This window comes from Cyprinus carpio, chromosome A6, assembly GCF_018340385.1.
Source record: "Cyprinus carpio isolate SPL01 chromosome A6, ASM1834038v1, whole genome shotgun sequence".
In the NCBI taxonomy this organism is placed as follows: Eukaryota; Metazoa; Chordata; class Actinopteri; order Cypriniformes; family Cyprinidae; genus Cyprinus; species Cyprinus carpio.
In genome coordinates this window covers 33,011,417-33,030,347 of record NC_056577.1, presented here as the reverse complement: position 1 = coordinate 33,030,347, position 18,931 = coordinate 33,011,417, and the positions used below count along the sequence as shown (strand labels likewise).

General features: G+C 36.0%; 1 protein-coding gene across 2 annotated transcripts in view; it reads right to left on the bottom strand.

Annotated features, from left to right (window-relative positions):
• The window catches only part of LOC109057630 (eyes absent homolog 2-like), a 35,253-nt gene extending 21,727 nt beyond the window's left edge, over nt 1-13,526 (bottom strand). The window contains exon 1 of one of the 2 annotated variants that reach the window (XM_042759089.1): nt 13,239-13,526. The gene's annotated coding sequence lies outside the window, so the exon portion shown is untranslated. The remainder of the gene's footprint in view (nt 1-13,238) is intronic. The other variant, XM_042759088.1, reaches the window with a different exon arrangement.
• Between the last annotated feature and the right edge of the window lie 5,405 nt (nt 13,527-18,931).

The window sequence follows — 18,931 nt, the reverse complement described above, 5'->3', positions numbered from 1 at the left end:
TGAAAACAAAAAACCGAAAACAAAACCAAAATAAAAACAGATTCAAAATATTAATAAAAAATTATAATAGTTATCTCATACTAAAATAACACAGTTTTAAATATGTCTAGTTCTTGTTAACTTTTATTTAATTTATGGTTGTTTAATTATTTCTAGTTAAACTAAAAGAAAATGAGAAATTATGCCTTGGCAACTGAAATAAAATAAGTAAAAAAAAAATAATAATAATATTAAAAAGTGTATATAACTTTTTTTTTTAAATATTGTTTTATTTTATTTATTTTTTTGTGTAAGTTTTAATTTTAGTTTTAGTTATCGATAATAACCCTACTACTGCGGTACCAGAATAAACATCTCATGCTGCCAAAACCTGGCTCTTGTCTCAACTAAGACACACGCTTGCCGTAAGGTCGCTTCTGACAAAAAGAAGCAAAAAGCTACTGTCTTCTTCTAAACCTCTCCCTGTTTCTCCCTCAGGGCTCCTCCATCTGTCGGCCGGGCGAGAGACGCTCGATGTGAGCAATATCAAGAGAGCAGCTGCTGTCAGGAGCAAAGATGGAAAGGAAGGGCAGCAAAATGGTGAAATAAGAGCCAAAACGAGAGCAAGAGTGGGCATGTACATGTGCGACTGACCTCAAACGCAGATCGGGACATGCCAGATTCAGCTCTTTTTTTAATTAATCTGACAGTTCAGACAGCAGCGAGGTGAATGATGTTTTGGTGCCTGCAGTTGGGTGGCACCCAGCGAATGTTTAAAACAAACAGAGACAATGTATCGCTGCTTCTCGCTCTGTTTTCTCAGTAAACAGTTGCGACACTACCGTACGGAATACTTTTGATTAAAGAAACATATCAACGTGGCAGCAAAGCTGAAATAATTACATTTCTTAATGTGTTTAAGGTGGAACTTTTTCCATTTCAAAAGTTTTAGCTCTTAAGAAATGCATAGTACTTTTGAATGATGTGTGAGAGCATTTGATCGATATGAGTTTTCCAATGGCGGAAAATATATAATAGTACAATAGGATCAACATTGTGCTGAATAACATGAATTTCTAACAACATGAGGGTGAGTAGCTGACTTTTTCATTTTTGAGTGCACTATCCCTTTAATCTCATATAAACACGCTCTCACACACGTCTGCTTGTTTTCAGAAAACACAAAGAGCAGTTCTCCAGGTCAGAGATGCAGCGATTGACACTGATGGTTTTCTCACACCTGCTGACGCACCACTCCTAACAAAACCTTTCCCAAGGAAATAAACGAGGCCAGAGAGAGACGAATGCAGGCCGCCCAGCGGAGTCCTGACTTCCTCCCAGAGTTCCTGTGATGCGCAGTGTGTTTCCTGGTACGAGCGTGTCCCGGAGCGAGAGGGCATGGGAAAGAACACTCTACCCCCTTTCACAGTGGTAAACTGAGCTAAAACAAACCCGGGACGGGGCACGGCCGGGACAGAGCGCTTCACCTGGCCTCGCCGCTGTTCTGCTAGCGTTGGCGTCTTTCATGGCTATCGTATTTAACACAACACCTTACATCATACATCACTGTGCACTGTCACATGTGCATTTCTTTTTACCCAGCACCAATGTGGTCTTGAAGGAAAACCTGTTGATGAACTGGTCACATGATGAAGCACTCAGAAGCAGCTGTACCTTTGCCGTTGGTCACGGAAGCATTTTTTTCCATTGAGATTTTTAAAAATGATAAGTCATGAACCAAACCAACCAAGTGAAACCAACATTTCAAACTTTGTCTATTTTTATTTTTTGCAGATTTTCAAATATGTTTTTGCTTCAAATCAAAGATTCAAAACTGTGAACTTAACAGCTTTAATGAGGGAAAGAACTACAATCCCATGAAGAATCGCAAATAAAAGACAACTAGTCTACTATATATACCTTGAGAGTGTTTAGTGCTTCAGGAACTTGAGTGTTTTTGGCACTATTTGCCTGTGATTCTCCGAACTATTAAAAATCATTTTCTTTAATTAATATAGAATAAAATATAAATTTTGGATAAAAACTTACAATTAAAAACTTAGTTTTAGTTATTTTATCACTTCAAGTTAAACTAGAAGAACATGATAATTGCTTTGGAAGTTAAATTTTTTAAATTATTATTTTTTTTCTATTAAAATAATTTTCTTTGATTAAAATATAATAAAATATAAATATTAGATTAAAAAAGGAAAATTAGAAATGTTGCCTTAGCAACTAATTGAAATAAAATTAAAGTTGAAGTACTAAATATACTGAATACTAAAATAATTAGAAAATAAATAGAAATGCTTAAAAAGTGAATAAAATGACAAAAGCACATAACAAAATTACTGAAACTTTCTCTGCAGAATCATGGGTAATGTAGTTTCTCACCAGGATCTCTAACAAATGATGATGTCTTCATGAAAAGCATATACCAATGAACAAGCTCGAAGCTCAGAGTTGTTCTGTCTTTAACAGTCTATTAGTTATAGTTTAAAATCAGTTCCTCTATGAACAAAACAAATGTGATTTTTACTTCTGGACCTGTCCTGACAGGATCATTATGACCGGGTTAAGAGAGCAGGTTGTCTGTCTTTGAAATGAATCATGAGCTGTAGCTTTGCCATATGGCTGTCTGATTTACAGCAAGCTCTCAAACCTGAACCTTGATCTAAACCGTTCAATCAAATCCACCAAACTGCTCTCTGGCCGGTAGCTGAGGGCTACGTCCCATATGGCACTGGGCGCGGGTTCGCGGCTGACCGCTGCACTGCCTGAAGGGAAACCGCGAGACACGGTGACCTCACTACAACAATGCAGCACTTCTGCAGCCCTTGTATTTCCAGCATGACTCCAGACAAACTGCGAGCAGCCATCTGCCCTTTCATTTCCTCTAAACTCACACGGGGTTTCGCTGAGGGATCAATGGAGCAGGTAGTCCAGCTCCAAAAATGAGAATGAGCAGAATATGGACCCTTTTCACATATCCCCGGGCTACATTTCTATAGTGGTGAATGGAAACTACCACAAATGTAACTCCTGCATTCCCATTTGCTCCAATAGCAAAAGAAAATCCATGATTGCGTTTCTGTTTATATAATATAAAAAAATAAAATTAACAAGATTTACAATGTTATTAACTGTGGAAATGCATTGTTACAGTCTGTAAAAAGGGTCCATTGTTCAGTTTATTTTTCTGAAGGATGTATCCAAAGGCGTTTAAAATAAGACCATCTTCCACGTCGTTTTTTGAAAGTCGAATTGTGTCATTTTTGCAATGCTTTCTTGTGTCCCAGTTTAATATGAGGGTCAGGGTTGTGAGGGTCAGTCTGAAAATCAAACCTGAGCCACTATACAATAAATACACAAAATAACAACCCTATAACAACCGCAATTTCTGAAAAAAACCAACAACATAATTTTCACCCTTTTTTCTAAGAGTAATCTCAAAAAGTGCTACAAATTTACAAATACAAATAGATTTTCCTTGCAAAACTTGTCTGCTTGAGTTTGCTTTCTGTCTGATTTGCAAAAAAAAGAAAATAAAAAAATCTCAGTTTTTTGATTTCAACATTTCCTGAAAAATCATTGCTAACACCTGCATTGCAGGTTGAAAAACAAGTGCAGTAGCAGCAGACCAATATGAACACATTTTATATTCATCAGAAACTATTGACAATTCTGTCCGCGTGTCAAATCGTTTACTTGCACATTTTTTTTTTTTTGCTTCTGTACATCCTTGATATGCAACATTTCCATTGAAATCAAGTCCATTTCTGCCACAGAATAAAAAAAAAAAAATAGTAAAAAAAAGTTACTTGTGATTTTTGTTTATCTCAAAATTCTGACTGAAAAAAAGTCAGAATTGCAAGATATAAAGTCAACATTTTGAAAAAGTATTAACTTGCAATTGCGAGAAAAAAGTTGCAATTACTTTTTTTTTCTTTTGTGTTCTGTGGTGAAAACAAAAAAGACAGAATTGTAGTCAGTGAGTTGTAAGATAAAAAGTCACAGTTTTTATTTTTTTTTTTTTATTCTGTGGCGTAAATGGCCTTTAATAGTTAACTCTAGTGAAAAGTGATTGACGTTGAGACTCAAAACCGTACACTTCATCTCGTTATAGTTCAGTGATGCTATTGACATTTAGTAAATAATCTTATCCAAACATTAAACTTATTCTGGCTAGCTAAAATAATTAATTCATTGTTATAAACTTACTTTTTACTTTTTTTTTCACTTTTCCTGGCAAAAATTTTCTTCATGTGTTTTTCTGTATTCTTAATATGTGACTTTTCCATTAAAATCAGTAGTTTCGTATTGTGAACTCTAGTGAAAAGTGATTGTCATTGAGTCTCCTCACCTCACACTTCTCCTCACACTATAGTTCAGTGATGCAATAGACATTTGGTAAATAGTCTTATTCAAACATCAGAAGTACTCTAGCTCATTTGCGGCATAGTGTTGAACCTCAGGGCTCTGGCTTTGGATGCTGTGGGAGTTTTTCAATTGATGCGCTAAGCTGCGTTTCTTTATTTGAAACGCACACACAAACTGAACAGCTCGTCTGTGGATGCTTGCCTTTGGGGCTCAAGCTTGTCTGCAGCCTTTGAACTCGGACTCTCGTAAATAAAGCCGGCCGGCCACACGCGTCTGCTCTTTAGCTCGCTAATGGAGTGATGGGGGGGCTGTAACAGCCTAGTAATGGTCTCTTGAGATGCGGCGGCGCTTACATCACTGTCCAGAGATTTCATCAATGCTTGAACACTGCAGAGCATGGGAACCCTGATAAGTGTTGCACAGGCTCGATGAAGACATATATGCACAATGATGTAATGTACAATACAGAGGTGAGCGATAATGCTATAAATTATGATAGATGCCGGGAATTCAATTAGAAATGATGTGTGCGTTACATAACTATGTAGTAACCCCCTATTTTTAGAAAATCTGGGAATTAAGGAGTTTTCAAATAAGAGGCGCTTTGATTACTTTCTCTTTTTATTTGGAATTTGATGGATTATTCAAGATTATTCAAAACGAACAAAGTCTGACATTAGTGCAAAAACAGTTTCAACTTATGAAATGCAAAATATGACTCAAAACAGTCAAACTGATATTACAAAGCAACTATTTTTTCACTTTATGCCAAAATCTCTACTGTTGCACAACTTAAACCATTGTATCATTCTGTTTTCTAATCAATCAGTTCTTAAACAATTTAATCTTTGAACCAAAACTTTTCTGCTGAGTGGCAAAGAGCTTGTTTGAGTATTTGTAGTGTATGCACTTTTCATCCAGAATCATGACAATACTTGTTGTCCAGGAAATGCAGCAAAGAAAAATGTAAAACGGGTTTCACACGCACAAAACACCATACAGAAAGTCTACATTTACATGTTTCTACTGTCCCACCACAATAAACTTCTGTACAAATATGTATTCAAATGGAATAATTTTTAAAACAACTCATTCTTTCCAAGTTTTTCTTTGCTTTTCAGCCAGAATCATGACAATATTTGCCCAGAAAATGCAGCAAAGAAAAGTAATAAACGGGACTGCACGCACAAAAGTGTGGAAAGTCCATATTTACACAGTTTTACCGTTGCATAATTTCTAAAACATTTTATTCTTTGTATAAAAATGTTTTACTGTGCAAAACTTTTCTGCTGAGAAGTTCTTTGCTTTTTAGCCAAAATCATGACAATGCTGTATTTTCTGGACAAGAAAGTAGAAAGTAAAATACAGTGCAGAAAGTTCATATTTACACATTTTTATCATTTCATTATATTTTTATGTTTGCACATTTGTACAGTTGCATAAAATAAACATAAAATGCATCATTTAGTTGTCCAGAAAATACAGCGAAGAGAAGTGTAAAACAGATTAGCATGCTACAATACAGTACGGAAAGTCCATATTTACACATTTTTACCAATGCATAAAATAAACTCTTGTGCAAATTCTGTACTAAAAAAGAATCTTTCCTCATTGCTTTTCAGCCAGAATCATGACAGTACTTGCTGTCCAGAAAATACAGGAAAGAAAGTGTAGAACAGGTTTCAAATTGAACCATTTCTAAAACATTGTATTCTTTCCAACTTCCTCTTTGCATGTCAGCCAGAATAACGACAATGCTGTATTTTAAAGTAGAGAGCAGAAAGTAAAGTGAGCTAGCATACACGAAATACATTTTGGAAAGTCCATATTTACACAGTTTTACTGCTGCCGTGTAAAATTCTGTATTAAAACAAGAATCATGTTTACATTTTTATCTTTAAGTTACTTGTTGCTTTTCAGCCAGAATCAAGACATATTTACCCATTTTTACTACTACACTATATAAACTGCCGTACAATTCTGTTTTTAAAAAAGAATCATTTCTAAAGCATTCTATTCTTTCCAAGTTCCTTTTAGTTGTTCAATACTTGTCGTCCAGAAAATACAGCAAAGACAAAGTGCAAAACAAATGAGCACACACAAAATCCCATGAGGAAAAGCTTCGGAAAGCTATCAGTTTTCCATCGTGCAGATAGACTTTTAATTTATTGGCTTCTGTTATTAAAAAGCCCAGCCTGGGCTCGGCCGCACGTTCCTGGCCACCATGTTTGTGTGTAATACTAACCGCCTGCCATGGTGGGCTCTGCTTTCCACATGACAGCCTCCAAGAGGAGAAAACCACCTTTCATGCCAGCTTGTATGGAAGGATCCCCTCTCCCACCCAAAAACCCCCGACTGATGTGTAATTGACCCCCTCCGTTCAGACATTCGTTCCATAGGTTCCCAATTTCTCATCCTACCCATCCCCCTCATCCCTACTGCCGCCAGCCTCCAGGTCTGCTGGACCCTTCACCCCCGGAGCACTGCCCCGAGACGTGGGTCATGGATGGGGACAGCTGGTGGACCTCCCAGGATCCATCTTATAAGAGGATCGGTCAGGTAACACATCTGGCCTGTTGTATTCGGGAGGCTCAAACTGCTTTAAAACAGCTCGAGTGCATCAGAGAGAGACTGAGCTGTGTGTTTTCACTGCATGCAAATCACATGCACAACGAATGAGCAGCTATTCTGAGATAACATTTCATTACTTCAGATGTTGAAAGTATATATTTTTAAAAACTGTGCTTGCAGATAATACAATAATGAAATTAAAGGCCACAGTACACTTTCACAACTGTTTCTTAATACACTTAAGCACACTTTAAAAAAATGCACTTGTGCTTTAAAGAAGTACACTTATTTTGACGTGTTGACTACCATACTAAAGCACTTGATTAGATTAACTGTAGTGTGCTATTTGATATAACATTTAAAGTAAAATTTGAAATGTACTAAATTGCAATTTCATCATTACAAATGTATACAAATATATTTAAATACATGACATACAAGTTTTGACAGAAAATACTTTTAAGTATGGTTTAGTTTACCATAAATGCTTGTATGTTTGGCAGTGCAATTTAATCATATTTCAAATTTATTATGAAATTACATGGAAATATATACTTAGGTCCTATTTTGGGGGACAAAATCTACTTGCATTTAATAGAATTTTGCATAATCCATAATATAATTGCATTTAATACATTTTTATTTCATTGTAAATAACATGCATTTCAGTGAGCATATATTATAGCAAGTTCTTTTAAAGTATATTAGAAAAATTTAAGTTATTTCTATAAGTAATCTTTTCAAACACAAGCTAAAGTGTACTTCTTTTTCACAATGGTAAAATCATCTTTCAGGCTTGCAAACATGCTTTTCATCCAGTTTCGAAGCTAGATTTTTTTCACTTCTAAAGAAATTGTGAGTGGTGTTTGCATTTGCAAAGCTCGAAACACGCTGCAAGTGTGTTGCGATTCATTTGCTAAGATTGTCTGGGTGGTTTTACTGAATTAAGAGTGTTTTTAGGGTGTTTTGATGATCTCTTACTAGCCCAAGTCACTATGGTAAAGAGTTTATTCAAGTTTTATCATCCACCAGGTGAAAATCATCAGCTTGGATGCTTAGAAAAGTAACAACACACCTCAAGTACGTAGCATGCATACTGCAGGATGACAAATGTTATGCATACTGCAGTTATGACAAATGTTATACTTTGGTTTAAAGTATATGCTATTCAGTGGAGCTTAAGTTGTATTTATCCTGGAATATTCCTTTGAAATTGAGTTTGCTGCTTGTTTGACTTGGATTTTAAAACCTGAGCTTTCGCATGACTTGCAAAACAGTCGTCTACATAATGTGTGTGCAGCCCAGGAAGACTAAGTAGTTTATTCAGTTAGCAGTCTTGAATTTCTAACCTTGCAACATGGCAAGCTGCAAGTGCTAATATCCTCGGCTTACATTGTTGTGGACAGTCACTGAATGATATATGACTTTATAAAAGAAACCTGTTGAAAAAGTTCCTGCTCATTTGCCCTGAGGGCGGTTAGCATGTGTAAACGTGTCTGAGTGGCAGATACAAGGAACATTTCAGCTTATTCAAGAGAACTAATTTGTTTACATTGTATATGGTCCAAGTTTTTCAGTTGGCACCTGGAAATCGATTATGAGAGAGAATATAGTTAATTTTTTGAAATCTTTTAATCATTCAAATGTTGAAAAGTTATTGACTGCAGTGTTGAGTTTTGTTGTTCTTGACTATCAACTGCTGGAGCTGTTAACACAGTAAGTGTCACAAAAAAATCCTAATATAAACATTATTCGCATCAGCGCTGGAGGGTATAACGGTATGTACTGCGTCATTTTGCTTGGGTGCCATCACTCAATCAACAGTAATGACGTCATTTTCATATCAGCCTTCATTTGTTGCATGAATGTTATATTTTGCTTTGCATCCATCATGTTCTAAATAAAAAGGGAAAATAATAAAAAAAGGCTGTGATGCATGTGACATTGGCTGCATATGTGTGTGTGTGTGTGTGTGTGTGTGTGTGTGTGTGTGTGTCTTAAGATATAAGATAGGGACTAAAGGTTGGCAATTGCTGAAGAACCAGCTGCTGTTGAATAAGACTGTAGAGAAAAGGAGGAGTTTGGAAGACTGTGTGTGTGGGTGTGTGTGTGTGTGTGTGTGTGTGTGTGTGTGTGTGTGTGTGTGTGAGACAGACTGAAAGGGAACTACAAAACTATGTTGCTTCCTATTCACATTAACATACACAATCTCTCCACACAGTATATTGTCTTTTGTTAGGTCAAGCATCACTATTAGTGTTACTCATCATTTGGCTAATGATCTGAACTAACCAAATGATGCAATTCCCACAGATTTACAATGAAGATGAACATGAGACGTAAATATCAGAGACTTTTCACTCGGAGCAATAAGCAACCACCTAGAAACCTCCCAGATCACCATAGCAACACCCTAGTAACTTGGCAAAGGTACTGAAACCGCAAAAATATTGTTTTTGATCGTGTTGTTCTCTCTCTCTCTCTCTCTCTCTCTCTCTCTCTCTCTCTCTCTCTCTCTCTCTATATATATATATATATACACACACACTTATATATATATGTATATATATATATATATGTATGTATGTGTGTGTGTGTGTGTGTGTGTGTGTGTGTATACATACTCTGTAATATTTTATGGCTTTAAAGCTATAATTCCTATCTCGAAAAAAATAAATAAATAAATAATAGCCATTTTAGAAAGGACCTCCAGATCACAGTTTTACAAATCCTCTGATATTTCTTGTCTGGAAAGCCAACCATAATCAACAATCAATGTTTAAACCTTCAAAGGTAATGCAAATCACCCAAAACATCCAACATTTGATCACAACAGTCTCTTCGCTTTACAAAAGAAAGTTTGGTTGTAATCAAAGACATTTAGAGCATTGTCTGATCAAAGTGAGTCGTCGGGCCTCTGCCCGTAACTGCGCTGCTAAAGCATTCCTGTACACTCAAATCAACAGCTGTTTTGGGAAAAGACAGACTAGAGATTCAGAAAAAATTCTTGGTAAGTATTTTGCACTATTAAAATGCATGTTTGTTCAGTAGGCTCCTTTTTCCTATATTTGCATTATAGGCTTTTCATACCTTTAATCCTGAGCAGTGAAATATTCATTGGCCTGGACTCCGAGCCACAGTCGCGACTGTCTGATGATGTGGCAAAGTGTTAACTGTGACAACGGCTCTTTGCTACTGATCACATCCAGTTGCGCAAGACTCACAAGACTTCGGGAATCCCTCTGTGGGCGCTAGCTAAATATTTTGCTCATTACGAGCAAGGTTATCTTCCATCTGGAAGCAGAGGATCGGTTGACAATTCAAAGCAGAAGCGGAGTTCAAGGCCTCCAGCCTCACCCTAAAACCGAGGGGTTAACACCGGCCGGCCCGTAATGAACCGAGCGCTGATAAACTCAGGAAGAGCTGTGCTTCCTATGAAAATATTTATCATTCCAGAAAACTTTGGCTACAGAGGACTTTAGGAATTAATTTGTGTTTTCTTAAGAGGGGGCGTCTCAGGATGGGGAACTCGGGCCTCGCTTTGCCTGCTCGAGCAGGAATTGTGCAGCTTATTCACAATTTCTTAGGGTTAGTAATCAGAACCATGACGGAAAGAGAGCTTAGAGTGAGACCTGATGTTATTATACACTGAAAACGAGAGCTTTAAAACAAACTTGCCCCTGTGCACATGACCTTTGATGTGCGTATAACAATTTTTAATGGGAAAAATAATCTAAATAAGTGTTGGGTGCATTTATGTCTGATTTCAGACTAATTCATTTGTGATCTGACCTATCCATAAATGGCTTTGAATAAATTAACAAAAAATATCTGCATGCTACCAAATGGTGTAATGCACATACAACAAATCTCCATCGTCATACTGAGAATAAGAGATCTGACTCCATTTTCAAAGCATGTGAAATGTGAATGCAAAGAGAATGGTGTTCATTTTTTTTTTTTTTTATAAATTTTTGTGATAGTCAAAGAGGTTTGAATTTGGTTATTTTAAAATCTAAACAGATCGGGAAAGTAACCACTTCAATCAGCAGCAGGAGACTGAATTTAATAGGTTAATAAATTTAAGTTCTTAAGTTCTATAAATTTGGTTCTTTTAAAGTGGAATCAAGTGTGAACGGACTGGATTTCTACTGGCAGCAGGATATTAAATTTAATATGAATAATTTAATAATGTAATGCCCTTTTGTTCTTTCAGTTTTAATATTTAAAAATCACCAGATGATAAATGTTCATCATATCACAATATTTTTCAAAATAATCACAATATGTTGAGTTACCAAAGTCAAAGATAATTGCATTGCATGCCTGTGCAAATGAGATATATTATTCATTTTATGTTGTTAGAAAAACAGAATCTGCTGAGTTGCCGTGCATGAGTCAATATTTCTTGGACTTGTTTGTGGTGTTGCAAAGTCATGATGGTAGAATTACGCATTGACGTTTAGGATCAGTGCTACATCTGTAACTGGTTTTGGATCTCTGCATCCGATTCCTGATGTCTTCTGTGGACCTGAATGGTTAATAATTTGGAATTGTGCAACAGTGCCCTGCGTTCTCGTGAAACAAAGCGGTGAATGTATTGAGCAGGGGGTTGTGAGAGCTTCTCGAGGACGATGAATGCTTCTCTTTGAAAAATGCTTAGCAAGGCACCCTAAAATTACCTTATTAGCTTCCTGACTTTAAACATCGCCTCGGCGATTTCAGAGTAATCATCCAGCTCTGTGAAATCCACCATTGATTTAGTTCAAACAGCTAAATTTCGTAAAAGAAATCTGCTTGTGTGAATAGACACGTATGCATAAACTAAGGCTCCTAAAATCAGACTAAAAATCATTACTATTACATTATTATTATTAGCATGATTGTACAGAGTGAAGCAAAAATTAATTTAAGAATGACACAGAAGTTTAGATCTAAAAAACAAAGTATTCTGTCCAATGGTCTTAAAAGACGGTTCTGAATAGCACTAATTAAAGTTTCTTTGGTTTTTGATAATAGTAGTGGCCCATTAAAAACTACTGCAATGTCAGGTAGTGATCTGAAACAATATTACACTGAATTTTAACTCAAGTAAATTGGTTAAAAACGTGTTAGCATTTTAATCATGATGAGCTTCCCATGATATAAACAAAAATAGAAACAACATTCATTGCACTTTTAAATTTCACTTTAGTAGCAGATACTAGTTTTTGATGGAAAAAGGTCCCAAAAGTGTGTGATCGTCATTTTATTTTTATTTTTTTTCCTTTTGTGCATTTGGTCAGTGTGATGCTTAAGTCTCGATTTAAAAATAGGTACTACATTAATACAAATGATTACAAATACAAAATGTGTATCTACCTGATTTGGAACACTTTGACTTACAAATAAATATTTTATTCAAATTGTATACAAATTGTAGTAATTTTAATTCTGTTTGCATAAAATGTTTTGTTTATGAAATGTCTAAAATATGAATTACAAATTATTATTATTATTATTATTATTATTATTATGTTTAGATTATTTAAAGAACCCAGAAACAAAAAAAAATTAAATAATAAAATAAATCTATAACACATCCAGATTTTTTATCTATTCATCTATCTTAAATCTATTTTACTCTACAGAGCCAAATATAGCTCTTGATATAGCAGAAGGTTCTGAAGTTAGTAACTATTCAAAATCCTCGAGTTAAACTGAATCCTCTCAACTAGAATCTTCTATTCAATTCAAACTATAGCATGATTAAATTTAGCCATTTTTACATTGTTTGATTAAAGTGTTCTGCAATATATATGAATGCAATCAATAATATGAATAATGCAAGTGCCTGTTTTTCTTAAATAAAACATAAATACTCAATGCACTGCATACAGTACTAGATCTATCCTTTATCTGCACTCCTTTAAAAACAGAGTTATAGGGTTCTGAATTTTTATATGGTTCTAAAAATAGTGATGTTTCTTTATTGTTTCTTCAGATCAGTGTTTAGGTTTCATTTAATGCACAAGGAAGGGAAAAAAAAATAAAAAGGTTCTCCCATGACATACCACTATAACACTACTGTGATCCTAAATTAAACTTTATTTTTAAGAATGTATTTAGATATCTGCACATTCAACCCTCCTTTCAGCATCCTCAAAATGTTAACAAACGCGTCCCTCTGCACTTTCCTGGTTTTAAGAGATTTTCTAACAACATAACTCATAGTACGAAGCATTATAAAGACAGGAAGTATTACCTGTTCGTTATTGACAAATACAACACACAACAAGACAATATCAGTGAGTAAACAATGCACTCACCATGTCTGAAGCAAAGCAAATAAAAAAAACAAACAACTGCTTTAAGTTCAGCAAAATTTCCTCTCCATCCTGCGTGACGCGCGTTGCTCAAAGCGCCGACAGACGGATATAATGTCGCATCTCGCCGCTGCTGTTACATTCGAATTTTGAAATTTTGAATGATCCGGCTGCGCGCGCGCTCAGATCGCCGTGTGATCGAGAGCACTGCTTCTTGTGTCTCGCTCCCTGTGTGTGTGGCGAACTCGAGTGCGCACTGATGTGAAGAAACATTCAATAAATGAGCGAGATGAAGTTCCTCCTCCTACTGCTCGAGTCCTCAACGCGCGCGTGCAGCTCCACCACACTGAGACCGTCCTGCTCACGCAGATTGATCTATGCTTGTACTGTAAGGGCTAAAGTTTAGAAAATGCACCACACTAATAAAGCAAAACGTGAAAAACAGACATAAAAGTCCATTTGCATGACTCTTTAATACTATATAAATCAGCCATATATATATAATTTATTTATGATTTTGTAAAAGTTTATAAAAAATACAAAAATTGAATCTACATTGTTTAAAAACACACTAAATCATGTCTTACTGGAAATTTATGAGTACATAAAGGTTTGTGTGTTTAATAGCAGGGGGTAGAAAATATCTTTAGTTCAGTATAAAAACAATGCAAGTCAGTGATAGGAAAAACAAATGTGTGATTGTGAAGGAGAAACTTTATCTCAATGGTTTAAACACAAGTATGATCCCCATAACTGTATGCAAAGTTATTAATGTATGTTTCAAGGGAAGTTACAGAGTAAATCCTGATTATCACATTTAAATGATGATGATGTATGACTTCATTATGAAGGCACAGTGTTCATACAGTGTAGATTTACATGAGTAAATTGCTATGAATGAAGCCTCACACAACTGTGATGTAAAAAAGTAACTTGAAATCAAATATAATATATGATTTCCAGCCAATGTGAAAGAATAATTATAAACTAGTTTTAACCTAACTGGATAAACATGATGATTTTTGTTCCTCTTTTTGCAGAGTTCCCTTTTATTATGAGCAGTGAGGTTCCCTTGGAAATGGACAGTGACAGTTTGTTTCCAAAGTTTCATTTCAAAAGTGGTTAAAAGAGAAGGATAAATCACTATCATATCGTTATCAGCAGAAATGTCCTCAGGTATTACATTATGTGTGTACATTTTCATTTGCATTAGAAGTGTTGTGGTGTTTCATTATACTCATGTTCATACTCATACTCATACCCATGTTCTTCATAAGTATGTACATAAATGTAAATATACCTTTATTATGAAATACAAAATTTGATAGCAACTCTCAAGTAAAATTGTATTCTATATAAACTATTTTGTCATTGGAAACTATGTGGATGTTACATGAATAAAAAAGTCAGAATTGCAAGATATAAACATGCAGAATTCTGATTTTATATCTCACAGTTCTGTCTTTATAAAAACATTTCTCAGAATTGTGAGAAAAAAGTCACAATTACCTTTTAAAAAATAAATAAATAAATAAATCATGTATTCCCTGTCGGATACAGCTTTCCATAAGATGTTGTGTCTTTTTAAGAAAGTTGATAAAAATCTATTAACTTGTATTCTTTTTTGCAATTATTACTTTGTTAAACATGAGGTGAAGCAAACAAAATATTCAGGCCAATCAAGTTGTTAATGGCATTTTCTCTTTCTTTCACTGACTAGTTTCCCAATACATACCAGATTTGTGAGGTGAGTTTGAACTAGTTTACAAGGCTTGTAAATAATCTGATAAGAGATTAATGTGAGCGTCTCAACAGTGATGTTGAAAATGCCTTAAAGATATGTTGTTATGAGTCCTTTGTTTATTCTCAGCAGTTCTCACACAGCTGATGTTTGAAAGAAGCATCTCAAAATACAATGATAGGGGCTTGTTGTCACACAAGAAAGTTGTCACAAGCACCTTGAATCAAATGTCTAATTGTGCAAATGCAGGTTTTTACAATCAGTGGTTGTATATGCTGTGTTCAAACACCTAGTTTAACTAGTTAATGATATTTTGTATCTGAACTGTTCAATAGCTTTTAGCAGTTAAGAGTTTTAAGTTTTGTGTCTGTGGGTTTAAAAAATAAACTGGCATAAAAAATGCCAACTAGCCCCGGTCTGTCTATTAATGCAATTAAAATCAAATACAGATATCAGATTGTAGTGCATGTAGTTGTAACAACACTCTATATCCGGGGGTCAAATCAAGTTCACACTTTATTAATGTTAAAAAATACCTTATACAGTGACCATCATCTGGTTACAATAAGCAGTGATTCAGATGTGTGTGATATGCTAGTGGATTAGATTTATTTCCAGAGATGGCAACAGTCTGGCTCCCTAGACAGAAAGGTAGAAAGAGTCTGAATGCAGGAGAGAGTGAGCGTGGATGAGGAAAAATCTGGTAACCTTACCTATGTCTGTAGTTAAGTAACGCAACCCAGACACGAATTTGTCTGGCCGTGATTCATTTTCACGAGGAGGGTGGTCGATCTCAACGCTTTCTGTGGAATGTGCGCCAAAAAAAGAAAATAAAAGCAGCCATTGTCTTTATCTTTATTCCTCTCTTGGAGTTTTGTTGAGCCGGTCAAACACGCTGTGAACAGCAAGAGATCAGGGAGAGTTTCCTCTCAATTCACCAGTTCACTTCTGTCTGCCATCCCTCACGAGCAAAGAACTAGAACCCATTTCCAAAACATCATGTAAATTTTCCCCAAAAGAGATGAAGTTCGTTTCTATTTAAGTCTGAATTTTGCTGATGCCAGTACTAATATTAAAACCATAAAGCGGTAGTGAATATATTTAGAGAAAAAGCAGAGCATACGCATTTAAATTGCTTATACTTTAATGAATAATGTAATAAAGTTCTGCAGCATCTTTGCTCCAGAAATGAACGATTCCCTGAATCGTGCGTCTTGTTGAAGAAGGTTGTTTCACCTCTTTTTCAGATGATTTTCACTTTGAGGACACTTCTGACTTTTGGGTCAGCCACTTAACAACTGAAACACCTTAGCAACTGCTTTGAATCACCCTAGTAACATCCTAAAAAAGACTCAGAACACCTTAGACACCACATACTGTAGAAATCCCCTGGCAACCACTCACTACACCATAGCAACCACATAGCAACGTGTTTCAAACTACACTGAGCATCTTATAAACCACATAGCAATGCACCAATGACCTCTTAGGACACCTCGGCAACTGCATAGCAACACCCTAGCATATGCATAGCAACAAACAACAAACCGATCAGAAGACCTTTATAACCTTTAGCAATCTTAGCAACCACATAGCAACATGGTAAAAATACTCAGGACAGCTCAAAAGCCACACAGCATTGCCCTAGCAACTGCATAACAACATGATAAAAACACCTTGAACAGCTTAGCAACCACACAGCAGTGCTCTAGCGATTCCATTGGAACTGCATAACACACGTCATTAACCAACTGCGTGTGTTTTTTTAATTTTCTGTATATCTGCCATGTGGACATCACCTTGACATAGTCCCCTGATAAGCTGCTCCTCAATATATGTAGATTACATCTGTTTCCAGCTGCCAGATGTAGAATGTAGAAACTTTAATTTTCTGTGATGCTGCTTTGCAACGATTTGTATCGTGAAAAGCGCTATACAAATAAACATGAATTGAACTGAATAACAAAATGCTATATCAACGGCATTGCAATGTCTTAGCAACCACAGTGCCTTAGAAACCACATAGCAACTGAACTACAATCCACTCAGGAGACGTTAGCAACCACATAGCAACACCCTAGCAACTTTATAACTAAATACTATAGCAATTGTATTGTAATGTCTTAGCAAGCACCCAGAACAACCTAGAAACTTCATAGCAAATTGCTAAAAACTACCCAGAACGCCATAGCAACCACATAGCAACACCCTAGCAACTGCATAACTAAAAACTATAGCGACCGCATCGTAATGTCTTAGCAACCACCTATAATAATCTCAAAACTGCCTAGCAACATGTTACAATCTACCCAGAACACTTTAGCAACCACATAGTAATAGCCATTGCAGCCGCATAACTAAATCGCATTGCAATGTCTTAGCAACCACCCTAGCAACATGCAACAATCCATCCAGAACACCTTAGCAACCACATAGCGACAACACTATCATTGTGACTTTTGGTTTTGTACATGACTGAAGTCAATGTCATAAAGTATATTTCCTTTAATGTACTCGAGTCTCGGTCCGGCACCAATAAACACAGTAGAGCCCTTCCCAGCACTAATAAACTCTCAGTCTGTGGTGGTTCTGTGAGTAGTTCAGCTAACCCGTCACACACCGGCCGCTAGTCTCTCAGCGCCCCGCTAGTGCCCCTCTTGTCCGTGGAATGTGGAAATAATTTCCCCCTTAATTTTATAATGGAGGTGGAGGGGAGGCCTCCCTTTGGTTCAATTTTCACCAACACCATAAAACGCAGTGGTCGTAAGAACAGCACCGACATCTGTTTTTTCCATCGCCAGGACTTTAATGATCAGGTAATAAAAGTTTCATTTGACAGAAATTACAACAGATGTTTCAGCCGATAAAGTTCAGATAGAAGTGATCTCTCTGGAGACTCAGCTGACCCTACAAGCCCACCTTCACTACATACCGCCACAACAAAAGCCACTGCAGTCACATCCAGTTTGCTTCCACTGCCCTGTCTACACACTAAAATAGCACTTTTTCCATGTGTTTTTTTTGCTTTACAGTTTAAAGGGATAGTTGACCCCGAAATGGAATTCTATCAACATTTACTCACCTTCCATTAGTTACAAAAAAAAAAAAAAAAAAAAAAAAACTGTTTATATGTCTACACTGCATATTCAAACTTATATATGCATACACTGCACTAATACTTTTGTATTGAGTACTTGTGGTGTTTGTCCTCATATTCATGTCCCGGCTGCTAGAGGATTCTGTAGAATTTAACTGTATAGTGTAACTGGGTATTTCAAGATTCAAGATTCAAGATTCAAGATTTTTATTTGTCACATACACAATTATATAGAGCATATATAACCAGCAGTGAAATGTGAGTCAAGTCCACTCCATGGACAGTGCAATTATTAAAGAATACAACACAGATGAAAATATACATAAATATAGCTAAGAAAGAATGAAATAAAAGTAAACAATAAAAATATAAGAATAAAATATAAAATATATAAAGAGATGTATACTGTAGAATTAAATATATAGTGGAAAATAATGTGCATGAAAGTAAACTGTAGTCTTAAATAATAAGATACACAGGAATGTACAAGAGGCAAATGTGCAAACAGGTTGACACTTACAGTATGTCAATGTGAGGTAGTGAACGATGAATGTCTTACTGATAAAGTGAATATTAAGTGGAGACATGAAGATGTTAAGAGGCTGGTTTTGAGTTTAGGAGCCTGATGGCCTGGGGGAAGAAACTCCTCCTAAGTCTCTCAGTTTTTGACATCAGGCTACGGAAACGCTTACCAGATGGCAGCAAAGTGAAAAGATGGTTACTGGGGTGAATGGAGTCCTTGATTATTTTAACAGCTCTGCTTTTGCAGCGTTTGAGGTAGATGTCCTGCAGAGAGGGGAGAGCAGACCCTGAGATGCGCTCAGCTAAGCGCACAACTCTCTGCAGGGCTTTGCAGTC